Source organism: Belonocnema kinseyi, chromosome 4, assembly GCF_010883055.1.
Source record: "Belonocnema kinseyi isolate 2016_QV_RU_SX_M_011 chromosome 4, B_treatae_v1, whole genome shotgun sequence".
NCBI lineage: Eukaryota > Metazoa > Arthropoda > Insecta > Hymenoptera > Cynipidae > Belonocnema > Belonocnema kinseyi.
This window is the reverse complement of record NC_046660.1, coordinates 25809210-25825367: the sequence shown is the minus strand read 5'-3', so window position 1 is coordinate 25825367 and position 16158 is coordinate 25809210.

The window sequence follows — 16158 nt, the reverse complement described above, 5'->3', positions numbered from 1 at the left end:
AAAATTGTACTATTTTGTCGAAAATTTGTTTTTATTTTTTATAAATGAATTGTTTGCTTTCTGTTAGTGCAGTTGCAGGTTTTTTGTCTGAGTTGCACCAAAAAAAAGTTCAACGCAAACAAAATCAAAATTGAAGCACGAAAACATTTTTTTTAACTTACAGCGCCTATAACTTGTTTCCTATGCATAAAACGGACCATAATATTATATAATTATAATTAGAAAAACCGCTTACAAATCGAAATGGTCCGGTTTTGTCTTTCTAGGATGAATAGAACTCGAGCAATTCATAAAAGCAGAAAGTATTACGTTTTTCAATATGGCGGCGAAAGAGTTAATGATGCGAATGCGCGTCATTCTTAGTAAAACTCTCATTGGTTTTGTTTTTGGCGCCACTTTCCTGATCAGCAAAGTTCGGTCTGTCATTTACAACTGAAGGGTGGATATTCAAAGTCCTATGACCGCCATTTCCAATTTTTCACGAGAGAGCGGAAGAACAATCGCGTTTGTTTTTCGCGGATGTTCGGGTTGGACAGTTGGGTAAAATGAAATGTCGATTCCCTACCAGTTGTTGGGTAAAATAATTCGAACTGTTAGTTACAGTTTCAATCAATGAAAACAAAGTCTACCGCTCTAAATATGTGAATTCTACATCGCAGTCATGTAAAATTTCGTGAATCAGCAAAAAAATATTCTTGCTACATACTGATTCTGTGGAAGGTCGTCCACTACTACATACATCCTTACATAATTTGTCTTAAAACATTTGAAAAAATTTGCAATCTTTACTTTTATGTAAGAGAATCGTTAATATCACACGAAACTGAGATTTTACATAACTTTTTTGTAATATTAATAGTTCTGTTTTGTATTAAACCCTTAAACAATTACAAACTCTAATGATAGATTTAATGCTCTTACGATGATTAATTTTGATAACAAGAGATATTTCGGGTTTCACTTGTTTCAAAAACTACGAATTTTGCCGACATTTCCTGAACATTGTAGTTCACTTTTTTAGGGCTGACCTGAAACTGAGGTATTAGGTTATGTTGCTCTTATGTATACTCTCTGAAATGCTTGTAATTGGCCAGAGCGCCCCAACGAGGGGACTAGTTGAACCTGATTGGTCAATCAAGTATTTTTATTTTAAAAACCCGGGAGGACGGAGAGTCAAATCGGATTGGTATTATTTTCATGGTCCCTATTGATGTTATTAGGGTGTTTTAAGATTTCGATTGCTTCTCTATGTTTTCTTGGAAAGATGTGTGGTGTTGCAATGATTGTTGTTTTGTAAAATAAAATGTGATGTCCTGTTTCGATATGATGTTCAGCTAGTGCTGATTGCATGAAATGTTTTAGCCTGAATTTAATCTCATGTTTCTTTATGCGTTGTTTGACCGGTCTCGCGGTTTCTCCAAAATAGACTTTCCCACAAAAACAGGGGATTTTATATACTCCTGGAGCACTCAGAAGCGTATTTTTGTTTAAAGGTTATTTAGTAGTGGTCCTATATTCGCAGGTGGTTTAAATATGGTTTGGATGTTGTGTTTGCTGAGAATTCTTCCTATTTGTTCTGTGACCATCCCATCTCTCCAATACTTTACGGGTTCCCAAAAATCCACAAAGATAACATTCCACTCAGACCTATCATCAGTGCAATGAATTCACCAACTTACTACCTAACACGCTTCCTCGCTACAAAACTAAATCCTTTTACAGGAAACTTCATCACTCACATCTAAAACTCATTTGACTGTATCAAAAAGATACAACAGATTCACATTCAATCCCAGAGCATCATACTGAGTTACGACATAGTATCTCTGTTTACAAAAGTACCAATCTCTGGTACAATTGATATTATTAAATCTTTTATAAATTTTCCTACCGAGCTCACACCTTTTACAGGACACTGTTTCAATAATACTTACTTCTCGTTCAATAACCAATTCTACGAACAAACCCCAGGGGCAGCAGTGGGATTTCCAGTTTCATCTGTAATAGCCAATGTCGTAATGGAACATCTAGGTACTAAAATATTCAACCTAGCCGAGCCTCAACCGGAATTTTGGTTCTGTTACATTGATGACACTTTTGTCATCTGGCGACATGGACGAGATGAACTAAATGAGTTTATCAATTTTATCAGTCCATTACATCCTAATATTCAGTTTACCATGGAAATAGAACAAAACGGGATATAACATTAGGACATGCTGTTTACAGAAAACCCACGCATACAAACAGATACCTACATGCCTCCTTCCACCATCACCCATCTCAAAAACAAGAGGTCATCAACTCCCTTGTATAGAGAGCTGTCTCCATAAAAGATAAAGATAACTCACAAAAGGAATTACAAAACGTTAAACAAATCCTGATACAGAACAATCACACAAACAAACAAATTGATAAAGCAATCAGAAAATACTCTCAAAAAACCAAGTCAACACAACCTACGAAAGAAAGAGAAAAATGACCACCACCCTACCCTACATCCAAGGTATCACAAAACAAATAGGAAGAATTCTCAAAAACACAACATCCAAACTAAATTTAAACCATCTGCGAAAATAGGACAACTACTACATAACTCTAAAAACAAAAAGGCACTTCTAAGTGACCCAGAAGTATATAAAATTCCTTGTTCTTGTAGCAAAGTCTATATTGGAGAAACCGGGAGAGCAAAGCCAACGTATAAAGGAAGATGAGAGTTGAGTCAGGCTAAAAAATGTCACGCAATCAGCACTAGCTGAACATCAAATCGAAACAGGAAATAACGTTTTATTTTACAGAACAACAGTCATTGCAAAAACACACAAAATCTTTCCAAGAAAACATAGAGAAGCAATCCAAATCTTAAAACACCCTAATAACATGAATAGGGGAAATGGATATAATACCAATCCGATTTGGCTTTCCGTCCTCCCAGATTTTTTAAAATGAAAAAACTTGATTGATCAATCAGGTTCGACTAGTCCCCACGGTGGGGCGCTCTGGCCAATCACAGGCACCGCAGAGGGTATATATAAAAACAACATAACCTGATACCACAATATCAGATCAGCCCTGAAGAAGTGAATTGCAATGTTCACAGGTTTTCGAACAAAATTTTGAAGTTTTTTCAGGATTTTAATTGAACATTGAAAAGTATCTTTAACCACGTTAAATGATTTTGAAAATTTTTTATCAAAAGCTAAAAATTAAATGTTGTTTCTTGAATACCTGGATGGTAATAAATAGTAGATTTTTAAGCAATTTACATGCTTTCGATAAAATAAAAAACTTTTTTACAGATTCCTGTTTTAATTTTTATTAATTACAAGCTACAGAATAAATAGGTCCCTCAATGTTACTTTAAAACGCTAAGACAATTTTTCGCCAAAGTTCTATTAAGCAAAGGAGAACATCTTCTTTTCTTCGGAATTTAATTTCTTAAAAATCACGAAGGGTTTCATTATAAATAGGGCAGTGCATAATGCAATTTTCACAATTATTTGTTTAATTTTAGTTATTCGCATATATGGGCTTATTCTTTCATTTCAGGAAAAAGTGGGAATTTACATTTAATTTTCTTTTGTATTACCAAAAGTATTTTCACAAATTTGGAAGTATATCAAGTGATATTAATGTAATTTTTTAAATTTTAAGAAATTTTATAATGTTTCGAAAGATTTCAAGCAAATTAAAATTTTGTCAGAGATATCGAAGCCTTTTAAGGGATCTTAATAAGTTTAAAGGGGTTATGACCGATTAATGGAGGTTTAAAGGACTCCCGAATATCATACATTTTTTTAGGAATTTTATGGATTTTTAATGACTTTTGAAAGATTTTAATACATTGTAAGGGATCTTAAGAGATTCAAACCAATTTTGAAAAATTTTATTGTATTTTGAAAGGATTTCACGATTTAAAGATATTTCGTAAGTTTTTGAAGTATAAGGTTCAAATACCAAAGAATTACGCGCGATTCAATGACATTTGTGTATTGCACACAAAAAGCCGTATGAACCATTTCTGCTGAATTTTTCTTCGCAGAAAAAATTCTTTTTTACATTACATATAATAATATAAACCTAAAGAAAAACTTGAATGTCTTAATTACATATCCTTCAAAGCGAAAGCTCCAAGCTTGATCTTTTCTCAGAAAAGACTTGATTCTTTCAATAAAAAGAGAAAACCAATTATTAAGAAATAATTAAATTTTTAACCAAATAGTTCCAAATTTTTAAATCTTCATTTGCTCCACTGGGAATCGAACTACAGCACTTCCGATTTTCCGTCCAGTTACATTTTTGATACGAGTATTTTGAAGAAATCTGTAATATCATCAGAGCTACTTATCATCGAACAGTGTAGATGTCACTCCTAAATCCGTGAAATTAGGAACCATAAATATCGATAAAGTCAAATCTTCAAATAAAAAAAATAATTAACTTAAAATACTTTCAAACTTAACGGATTGTGGAATGACGTCTACACTGATCGATGGTAACAATCTCTATAGATAATGTTTTCTCGATTTGTGGTTTGTGGTTCCATTCCTAGTGAAGCGAAATGAGTAAACCTTTCTTCAGAAAAATTTAATTTTAAATGTTTTAAATTCATTTTCCATTTTGCCAGAAATAACGTCAAGTATTTTCTGTTATTTCAAGAGTTAACTTGATCGATATTTTTGATTGATAATTTCATGGATTGTGGAATGACACCTACGATTATCGATAGCAACTAACTCTGATGATAACACAGATTCATTTGAATTCCTTTAAATAGTCAAATTTAAAAATAAATGAATTTCCGCCCGAGTAGTTCAAATGTCAATAAACTACTTTAATTTTGTATTAAATCTTCAAAATCTGCGCCAAAAAAGTGCCAATTTCATTAAAAAAAACACACCATTTCTTCTATTTTTAATCAGAAAGTTAGTTTGCAACTGAAATAAATATTTTCAGCGAAACAGTTAAATTTTCTACAAAATAGTTCGTTTAAAACAAATAGATTACTGAAAAAAATTTCTTTAGAAAGAGATTAGTTTTAAAACCAAAAACACGAATATTCAACGGACACACTAGCGCCGCGCTCGACAAGATATGACATTTCCATGCATGATTTTTCATTTACGATTGACCTAAATTTTTAAATCTGTCAACTTTTTATTTTTGTCTTTTGTAAGCTTCAATCTCAGTTGGCGTCTTTTTGATTGTAGACGTCGAAGCGAGGTAAAGTGCTATTTAGTCCTCTAGAGAACTAAGCAGTTCTATTCTCAACCCAATTCTTTCCCTTCACCCTGTAACTGCGCATCGCGATTCTAAATTCTTCTGAATGAGCGTTGTCGTTCGTTTTGGCCTGCGTTGATTGGGGAAAGCATCCTCTGCAACAAGCGGGCTGCGTAGATTATCAGCTTTTGCAAACTGCCGAACTCAACTCTACATTAAATTCGTTTTTAATTATAGGATCACGATATAAATGTGAACCAAGATACGCTCAAGTACTTTTAGTCTTTTAATTTTTTTTGTAATTACCCTGAATAATTAGTAATTAGTAATAAAGTAATTATCTTCCCAGGTAATTCTAAATCTAAGTCCGCGGGGCGTTAATTGCCAATAACTGTTTTTTTAAGTTTGAAATTTATCAAAGGCCGATTTTTAACTTTGGAAGGGCAATTGTAACTTTAACTTTTAGACAAATTTAGCAAGAGAAGAACCACTCACTGGTAAGTTTTCCCTCAGACTGAAATATTTTTGTAATGCATCATCTAGTGGTAAAATAATTCTATGGGGATTTTTATAGATTCAGATATTGCACGTTTCGAAAGAAGGAATTTGCTCAGTAACATTCATAGCAGATATGCGCCGGAAATAATCAAACGCTATTTGTTGCTGTTTTCAACAATAAGGCACTTCGAAGCAACATCTTTATGTGACAAGAATTTTAACAATAGTAATTTGCTAAACAGAGTGAACTGATTTTCAATATTACTTTTAAATTGCCTCGCCTTGAATCGATGACTAGGAAATATTCTAATAGTTATTTTATTTCGGCATTCCATTTATAATTCATTCATTCATTTAACGAATTCATTTGTGCAACGATGTTACCAGAAATTTAATTAATTATCTACAAGAATTTGGAATTATTATTTTTAAAAAATTGCTTACAATACTGAAGAATTTCGGAATGTTTGAAAGGATTTTGTAGGGCCTATAATTTTTTAGGATATCTTTAAAGATTAAACGGAATTTTTAATTGATTTCAAAGATTTGAAAATATTTCAAGTAATTTTAGTTAAAATTTTAAATATTTGAAGATATTTTATGAGATTTGAGGGAAAATTTGATAACAAAAATAACTTTGAACAGGAATTGTTCAAACAAAACATTTTTTTGGAACGAATATGGTGTATTGATATTGCTACTGACCAACACTGCATTCTGCAGCTACATCTAAAATTACATTTATAATTAATTTTACATGCGTTGTTGTTCAGTTCTGTTCAAGTAATTTTCATAGTATGTCTGAAAGTTTTTATAAATAAAGAAACTGTTGCGATGAGTTAAATTTTCTTTTAGTTTTAGGAAAGATAAACATTTTCGGAGATACTATTGTGTCCGACGGGGGGCTCCACCCTTTGGGCTTGCTGCGGCTTTGCTACAGACCCCTCCCCCTAAAATTCTTTAAGTCTCCGTGTGTCGAATTTTGTATAGTATTTTATAAAAAAAAATAGAGTTTGATACTGGAGTCCTCACGGGCGATTTGGTCCCTACTCGTGTGAAGGGGCCGCACAGAGATTTTGTCTTTCGCGAAGTGAAAGAAATTTTTCTTGAACTCCTGTGATGCGCTACAGCCTCAAATTTGGGTCGACATTGAAGTTAAAGCTGTTGCGAAGACATTGTGATCTCGCCCTTATTATTTTTATTTCCTGTAGCAACTTCAGCATGTAGTCGAAATTTGACATTTTGTCAAAGTCGCTAAATTTTCAATAATTTACAACCACAAATAGTACATGTTTTTCATCAAAATATACCATAAATAATGTCCTAAACTTTTATTTATTACTTATATTTGTCCGCTGAGCACTCTTCTGAAGTTAGATCAAAGCTGTAAAAATAGCGAGAGGTCAATTTCGAGATTTTGTTTGAAAAACCTGAAACTTTTCAAAAAAACGTCATATTCCGACTACATGCTAAAATTGTTGCAGATAATAAAAATAATAAGGGCGAGATCAAAATGTCTTCGCAATAGCTTTAACTTTAATGTTCACCCAAACAGGCGTTTAAGCCAAATTTTTTTCACTCCGCGAAACACCAAATCAATGTTGGCCGCTTGTTTAGATTTCAGTACTAAAATATAATATTTTTCAATTAATACAACAAGATTTTTCTGAATAAGGAAAATAGCTGATGTTATTGCAGCAAGAACTCAACGATTTCACCGTCAGGGATACAATCCTAACATTGCATCTGCAGATGGGGAAATTTTTTTCCATGCTGCAAAAAATCTAATATGTTGAAATTAGATCTTTGGTGAATCTTAAGCAAAGGTGATCAACTAGGAATTGCGGTTCTTTCAACTTACTAATATTATTATATTCCCTTTTTCGAGACCTTGTCTTTTTTTTTTTTTGAGGGGTCCACTTTAACATCATCCGAACATTCATGTTTTTTTTTTGTTATAGACGCCTTTCTTTATGCCCGATCAAATTATATTCTCCATGATGATATAAATAAATCGCAAATGCACGATTGTAAGCTTGACTGAATTCTTCCTTGATTTTGATAATCGCGTCTTTGTCTGTTGTTCGATTCGTGAACAGAAGCTTCACTTGCTCTTGCTCTACAATTTCTACTCGTTCATTCGCCTGTTTGTATCCTCTAATGTGTGCTTCTTTGTATACTGGATCGTTGGATGTTGATACGTGTTTAGCAGCAGCTTCATCGCACGCAACAACAAAGGCTAAGATACGATTTGCACCCAATCTCCGAGATAAATCAACAGACACAGTAACCCACTCATCTTTGTTAATGTCAAATACCAAGAGCACTGGTTCCAAATGAGCAAATAAATGGTACAGATCATGAATGTAATAATCCAATCGCCATCCGAATATGATGTGACCTCTTCTTACGAGATCTGCTGTATTGAATATCAGACGTTTATTATCAAATGTTTCGAATTTGCGCAATTGACCTTCAAAGAACAAGTTTTCAATCGGAGGCAAGACACCATTATATCCGGGAAACAAATCCTTCAAAGTCCTTGGTTCGCAACATATTAATTCTGTAAGAAGAAACAGCAATAGGTGAATGTTTACGGAATTGGAATGGAAGCTTCTATGGGTACCCTTAGGGTTTACAGCTTTCTTACACCTTCTTCCCTATCCCTTTACACACCTCTCACACACTTACTTGGTGGTGGGAGAAGGACCTACAGTTCAAGGTGGGTTCCGAACCACCAAGAGCAACAGCTTTAAGTTCTTAGGGAACCTTTATCTCCAGAGGTACCGGTCCCACGACTCTCCGGAGACAAACGACTCCCTTGCTAGGCTAGTGTTCAATTAGGAAGTGTTCACTGTAAATACTTCAAACGAAAAATCAAGGGAAGGTGGCGGGAAAAAGTGCATAAAATCTTTGACGCTAATTAAACTGTAACCCGTAAGAACTTGCACAAACAAATATTAATCAATCTTCTCTTCAATTTATTATTTAAAAGTTACACATATGTTTTTGTAAATTGCGCGGACTAATTTTTTCAAATCAAATATCAAGCACTGTAGGTTAGGTGGGGCGCTATGAAATACGCGGCGGGCAGAACAGAACTCATGCTGGGGCTGTTTTGAAAAATTGGAATATCAATTTAAGTTTGTAAATAATTTTGAAAATTAACAAAAAAGTAATCAACAAATCAAAATTGATGTCATGCAACACCAACTGGCAAAGATATAATATTAAAATACGTATTTCAGGCAGAACATAACCTAACAAATTAAGGTAAAGGGAGGATGAAAGAAATTAAAGAAATTGAAAATAATAAAAAATTAATCTGAAAATCAAATTTAAATAAAAATATTTATATTTCTTGAAACATTCCAGCTTTGTTAAACAGTATTCCTTTTATAATTTTTTCATTTTAATAACACCTAACGACCATTTTATTTGAAATCCGTAATTTTCTTTTCTAAATAATTTTGAATGAAATCTAATATCAAGAATACAAAATTTAAACTTAATTTTTTCAAATTCTTGTAACGGAAAAGGGAATGATATCATTATTAGTACCTGATTATCTCAAGAAAATTACACCATTTTTTTGCACTTTCCTGAACTCATGAGACATATTTTTATTTATTGAATTAATATCAAAAGATTTCCACAATTGTCAAAAAAGATTTGCAGAAAACAACAATAGTATTATTGAAGTGTAAAATAATTAATAACAGGTTTATTAATTTAATTATAAATTTTCTTTGATCCTCTTCATACCTTTTTAATAAAGATATTAATTTAATAAATATCAATAAATATTATATGTATTAAAAATAAGAAAAATAAAACATAGTAATTTTGTCCCAATTTTTTTCTTCGAATTTACGCGTATTGACTAAAAGATGTTTATTCAATAAATACAAATCATATAATATAAGTGAATATTAATTGGAAATAAGGAGAACAAAAATAAGTTTTTTTTTTTTCAAATGTTTTTGAAATGTTTACATATCGACTCTTATTTCGTAACAAATTACTATGTTTCTGAAAAATATATACATGACACATATGGCAACATGGCCTAGCAACATAGCGAAAATTAACTAACATAACAAAATTCTTATAAAAATAATTTCAACCATTTCGTAATATTATCATTTTTTCTAAGCGTTTCCAAGTTTTGAATTACTAACAAATCATTTAAAAACTTTTGAAACATCTGAATTCCATTTGAAATTATTCAAATTGTTACTAAGATTTTTTCAATTTGACAAAGAAGAAAAATTGACTTAAAATTTTCCACAATTTTGAAGTTCCTTTTAGGATTTTAATAGAATATTGAAAAATTTGTTCAGCCTTGTTGAAAGGTTTTGAAAATTGTGTATGAAAAGCTAAAAATTAAATTTCGCTCCTTAATCATGTGAATGGTAAAAAAGTAGATTTTTAAGGCACGTACATGGTTTCATTTTGAAACATAATTTAAAAATTTTTTAATATCTCAAAAATGATAGACAAATTTTTGGAAGATTTAACGTCATTTTTTTCACTTTCGAGGATTTTTTCTAATTAACGGATAATTCTATTCAGGGTGGAAGTAAAAAAGGAAATAGTAACAAATCTTTTTTAAATGTTATGTAACTAAATAAATGAACAGTAAATTGAAAAACCCACAATCATTTTATTAACATTTAAAATAGGATATTATATTCTCTTATAATTACCAAGAAAATGCACAAAAACGGTAAAAGCAAGGCATGGTGTATCAGCTGCGATCCGCATTTTTCATTATTTATAATGAAAGTATGTGACAGTAGATGACAGTGAATGATACTTTTTTTTAGAGAGAAATGAAATATTTGAGAAGATTTTATCATATGTATAATAGTGGGCTCTCTATATTCCACGTAGCTAATTTTGATTCGCTGGCTCACTATCTCACTTGATATTTTAAATAAAGATATAACAAATAAATTTATCTGACAGCAGCATTACACACTCCAAAACGCACACGTATATAGTACAATTTCAGCAGCAACTATATAAACTATATATGTAAGTTTAAAAATGAAATAAACACTGAAATATTATTTTACAAAGACAAAATGCTAGGAAAATTTTTTAATCAATTACGTAATCCATTTCAAATTATGCAGGAATCTAGTGGGCACAGAGTTTTGCGACGTCTTTACGACGTCTTTGCGACATCGTTACGACATCGTTACGACATCTTTACGACAACTTTACGACAGCCTATGCCCGTGTCGTTAAGGTGTCTTTACGATATCGCAAATAAGACGAACGCAAAGACACAGAAACGACATGGACATATGATGTCGTAAAGATGTCGTGAAGACGTCGTAACGATGTCGTAAATACGTCGCTTAATTGTGTGCTCACTGGGAAGCGCAACTTTAAGGAACATAATCATTTGCATCCTGAATATAGCATAACTTCAATTAATTTTCAGACACAAAAATCAAAACAGTATGCTTTCAAAACAAATTAGTTTTATAGCCAGGTTTAAAAAAAGTGTATTTATTTTGAAGATTGAATTAAAAAATTTAGACGAGAATTGTAAAATGAATGAGATAAGTTTGAGCATGTAAAACAAAGTGACAAAACTGTTTCTTTTTTAACATTTGATTTATTCCATGCATAATTATAATGGGGAAGTAAAAAAGTATTATTTTACAGTATAAATTACTTTTTAATCGTCTTAGAGACCGCATTTAGTGCGAATTAGCATACGATGGTTATCGCACATAGGCCGAAGACAAGGCGTACATTAGGTTTTTGTTTTTTATCCATAGGAAAATCTCAAGATCAAATTGGTTGCATTTTCATTTGGTGCATTGGTCATTTGGCCGCAAATTAAAAGGGCCTAGAATTCTATATTTTAATTTAAGTTTTACCGTCAATTGAAGTTTTAAATTCGGCTAGGTTAAAATTGATTTTTAAAAAGTTAAAAATTTTATTATGTGAACCTTATTTAATTTAAATTAGAGTTGGAAGACATGATTGTATTTTGTTTACACACAATTTTCGTGTTCGATAATAGCAGTTTGAAAATCACAAAATGGCAAAATTCATGAAAGTCATTAGCAAAAAAAAATTAGTTTTGAAAATATAAAATGATCATGCGTTATTCTAATTTAAACTAAATAAGTTTCAGGTAATAGATCTTTTGACTTTAAAAAAAACGTTAATCTAGCCGAATCTAAAAAATTAATTTTTCCTTAATGAAAAACCAATTCCTTTATAAGGCAAGAATTTTTTTCTTAATTTCCAATTTTATATTCTTACTTGCTATCTGAAGTGGTTAATATATTGTTTTATATTTTTATTTTATTACTTGCCAATGCAATGCTCCCCGCTGACTGTCCGAAAATTAACAAAATTAAGTTTTTCAGTCAATAAATTCAGTAATTTTTTCCATTGAAGAAATTTCTATTCTTTACCATCGACTATAAATTCTCTAAGTCCGGTACCATCGTCATTATTATTTCTATTTCCCGCATCCTGGATGTATCGAAGGGGGACCATACTGGAATATTTTATGTGCAGTTGATGAAGAGACTAACCGAAGAATCACAAGATTGATCATCTTTAACTTCTCATACTCGTAAAGTTATTTATAAATGATAGCGAGTAGCATTTCTAAATCGAGAGTAAATTCTGATCCTCAAAAAGCCTAATAAGTCTCTGTTTCTATCAAGTTCGAAGATATCGGTACTCTTATGTTCAAATTTGTACTGAATATATGAAGGAGCAAACTCAAGTTGGTATGGGTCTAAGTTGAGTTACCGTAAATATTGAAGATCTAATCGAGGAAATTCAGGAACGTCTTCCTGCCTAAAACGTTCCTACTTGCTGGGGCTGAGGTATTTAGAAATAGGTTCATAAAGAAAGCAGTTATACTTGTGTTTAAACAAAATAACCAAATGACTATATTTTGTTGTACAAACTGCCAATTATTTATGGAGCTACTTCTAAAGAGCGTTTCTCCTGGTTCCAGGATTCAAGAAGATCGAAATAGTTTAAAAGGTACAATACGATTACAAGTAAAAAAATCAATGCCGCCACCGTATCAGTATGAACCGCTCACGTAACCAGCTCAGACTTGATTGAAGGAAAAAAGTTTATAGAAAATAGTTAAAAACTAATTAACTCCGTAGTTAGAAATAAGAAATTACAGTTTAAATGAGCTTTTGACCTTAAACTAACCTGAACATTTGATCTCAAAATTATGATCAAGCCCAACTTCCGATGTAGAATTCTACGCTCTTTTCATTTACAGCGTTATAAAAAGCGGACACTGAGATACAAAACATATAGCAAATTCAACCAAATTAACCGAAACCACTTTTCCTTGAGAAATGTGTGTGGTCATTTCAAGAGATTAATTTACGGAAGCGCGTGAACTAACGCCTGAAAATTTTAGACCTATGCTTTAAAAATAACGGTTCGAGATTTTAGTTCTCGGACCAAAGCGTGGTGAAATCTAGAAGCACAGCGGGCTTAAGCTTACGAGTATACGGATCCACCAATACTTGATATTACTTGATTAATTGAAAAAACACCATTATAAAATTAAAATAATTTAAACAAATCCATCGATCTCGGTGATGGCAGCTAGAAGGTTATTGAAGATCTCAACCTTCGGACAGCATGCTGATATGAAGTCTGTTAAAAAAATACGCGGAGTGAGGTCATAAAAAAAATGTACTTTATTTGGATGTTACACGTCTGGGTCTCCTTCAAAATACTATCCTCCCCAACGCACATACTTATCCCAACGGTGTTTCCACTTGTTGAAAGTCCTGGTACGCTTCTTTTGTGATGGCTTTCAACTCCTTCGTCGCATTTGCCTTAATCTTCGAAATCGCCTCAAATCTTCTTCCTTAGAGGGTTTTCCTTAGTTTTGGGAACAAGAAAAAGTCACGAGAAGCAAGGTCAGGTGAGTATGGGGGGGGGGGGACAACATTAATCGAGTGTTTGGCCAAAAACTCACGAGTTCTGAGTGCGGAGTGAGCTGGAGCGTGGCACAAATTTCGCAGTGACACGGTGCATCTTCAATTTTTCGGTCCAAATCTCGTAACAAGATCCAACTGATATCCCACACTCTTCGGCAAGCTCGCTAATGATCAGACGTCGATTTTCGCGCACCAGGGTGTTGATTTTGTCAACGTGTGGGTCGCCAGTTGACGTTAAAGGACGCCCCAGGACGCTTGTCATCGTCAATCGACTGTCGGTCACCCTTGAAACGTTCATGCCACTTGAAACATGCAGTATGCTTCATGGCAACATCACCGTAGGCCGACCAACAAAAAAAAACACTCTTTATTTAAAACCGTGTAGCTTATCAACAAATAAAGATATCTGCGACTGGAATACCGCATTTTAAACAGCTGATCTGTACGAACTTAGCGACACCAAGCGGATTCTCCTGAAACAAACTCGAGCCGCGAAATTCAAATTCCATTGCTTGTTTAGCACCATATGTTTCGAATTTTCCCAACTGCCTTTTAAACTCAAATGTTTCGACCGGAGGCATGACACCGTTGTATCCAGCAAATAAATCCTTCAAAGTCCTCGGTTCTGAACATGTTCATTCTGCAAAAAGAAACAGAACAGGGTGAATTTTTATGTCTTATATATAGTATCAATTACAAGAATGAAGCAGGGAAAGATCGAGAAGAAAAACAAATAAAAAGGAAAAAGGAAGAAACTTTTTTTAAGTTGCATGCCATTTTCAGATTTAAGTGCGAAATGATCTTGAAATTCAATTATTTTTAGGTTATCTACATTTAAACCTATGTTTTTATTTAAGTTCGCATTAAGAAAAAGAAAAAGACAAAGAAGAACTTCTGCTAAGTTTATCCATAAATACGGATACATATAATGCACATATTGAACATAATTGAGAATTTCGAAAAACAAAATTGACCTTTTCGTTTATATTGTTTTCAATTAAGCAATTTTTAATTGTCAAAATTAAAAATTAAAATGACGCGAGTTTCAAGATTTTCAATGAAAATTTTTTTGCTAATTTAATTAATGAAATTTGAAATTACATACATGTGGGAAATGTAGAAAATATAGATTACAAATCATCAAAATAAAGAAATTTTGGTATTGCAGTTCTACAAAATTGTAAAATTTGATATTTTAAATCCTAAAAATTAAAGAAATTTTCTACAAAATAGTTTAACTTTTAACTAACAAACAAAAATTTTAACAAAAAATGGAATAACTAGTTTTCAAGTTAACAAAATTAATTTCTTACGAAAAATTAAACCAATCTATTAAATGAATCAACCGTCTAATTATATATTTAAAATACATGAATGTTCCTAAGTAAAAAAATCTCTATAAAATTTAATATAATGTATTCTTATACTAGTTTTAAATAGATTTAACTTAATATTCATCGTTTGATAAGATTAATATCAAATTAAATTTATGTTTTGTATTTTGAAGTAAGAGAGGGGCCTGCTTAAGTGTCACATGAGATTTTGAGGCAGGGTTTGCTAAAATGTCACAAATTTTCAAATTCCTTAAAAATAATTCATGCTTTATTGACGGATATTTACTAATTATAGTGAATCGGTATCTCCATGTTATGCTTTCCAATATCTTTTTAGCAGTCTAATCTCGCCAATCTGGTTGTGTGCCGACCTGTGACGCCATATACCCAACACAAAACAGGATTGAAGAGTTTAGATTGCTAAACCCATATATGGAGGTACCGAAATATACTATCAATATTTTTAGAATTTGATTTAATATATTGTATACCATTGCACTGACCAAAAAAATCAAGCAGGAAGATCGCGGTTGTAAGAAGGAGGGTTCCAGTACAGATCTGCATTTGTTTATCAACAGGTTGAATTCGTAAGCGTAACTGAAAAATTATTAATAAATTCATTGCTTTTTATACTGACGATTACTAGGTTTAAATACGAAAATTGTTACAATCTCGACTCTTCCAAAACCCTCCAGTTACTGTCGACCACTTGCCTAAACCAGAGGAGGTCGAAGTATTTTGGAAAGAACTCTACGAAGTGTAGCATAGGCTGGACGAAGACTCAGAGATAAAAATTGCTTCAAGGATCTGTGCGATGCCGCAATACTCCTGACGAAAAGAGGCAACTTAGCTGACTCGAAGAATTACAGGGCAATAACTTGTCTGAACACAATGTATAAGATATTCACAGCTATACTAACTGATAGGATTGTCCAGGAAATTGAACCTGTGTGGAAAAAATGTATAAAGAACGCGGCTCAAAGAAAGGCATAGCAGGATGTCGAGAGAACCTGCTTATCGATAGATATGTCTGCGATGATGCAGCATCCTACAAGCGTGACCTATCGATTGCTTGAATTGATTACCGGAAAGCTTCCGATTCGACCGCCATTAGAATTATCATTTGTCTTCTGAAAAGCTTGAAG